The sequence below is a fragment of the Lipotes vexillifer genome, unplaced genomic scaffold (genome assembly GCF_000442215.2).
Source record: "Lipotes vexillifer unplaced genomic scaffold, Lipotes_vexillifer_v1.1 scaffold671, whole genome shotgun sequence".
Taxonomy (NCBI): domain Eukaryota; kingdom Metazoa; phylum Chordata; class Mammalia; order Artiodactyla; family Lipotidae; genus Lipotes; species Lipotes vexillifer.
In genome coordinates this window covers 2704742-2705061 of record NW_006782851.1, presented here as the reverse complement: position 1 = coordinate 2705061, position 320 = coordinate 2704742, and positions in this window count along the sequence as shown.

Genomic DNA, 320 nt, shown 5'->3' with positions numbered 1-320 from the left:
CTGGTCTTGCTGAATCACCTCACCCCTGCTTGTACCCAGCTAGTTGCAAGCCACACAAAACCCAGCTCACCCAGTGACTCCTGCCTTGGGGCAAGTCCTTGGCTCAGTCCCACTTGGAATAAAGCCCACACTGTCTATCGTGGTTTCCAACGCCCTCCCGCCCCGGTCTGGCCTCCCCACCTCTTAAGCTCTTCCAGCTCCTCACCCCATCTCCCCACCTGCCACCCCTCACAGGCCTGTCCTCTGTCCCTTGAGAACCTGAGCTCCATTCTACCCTACAGCCTTTGCACGTGCTGTTCCCCTTACCCCAAACGCTCTTC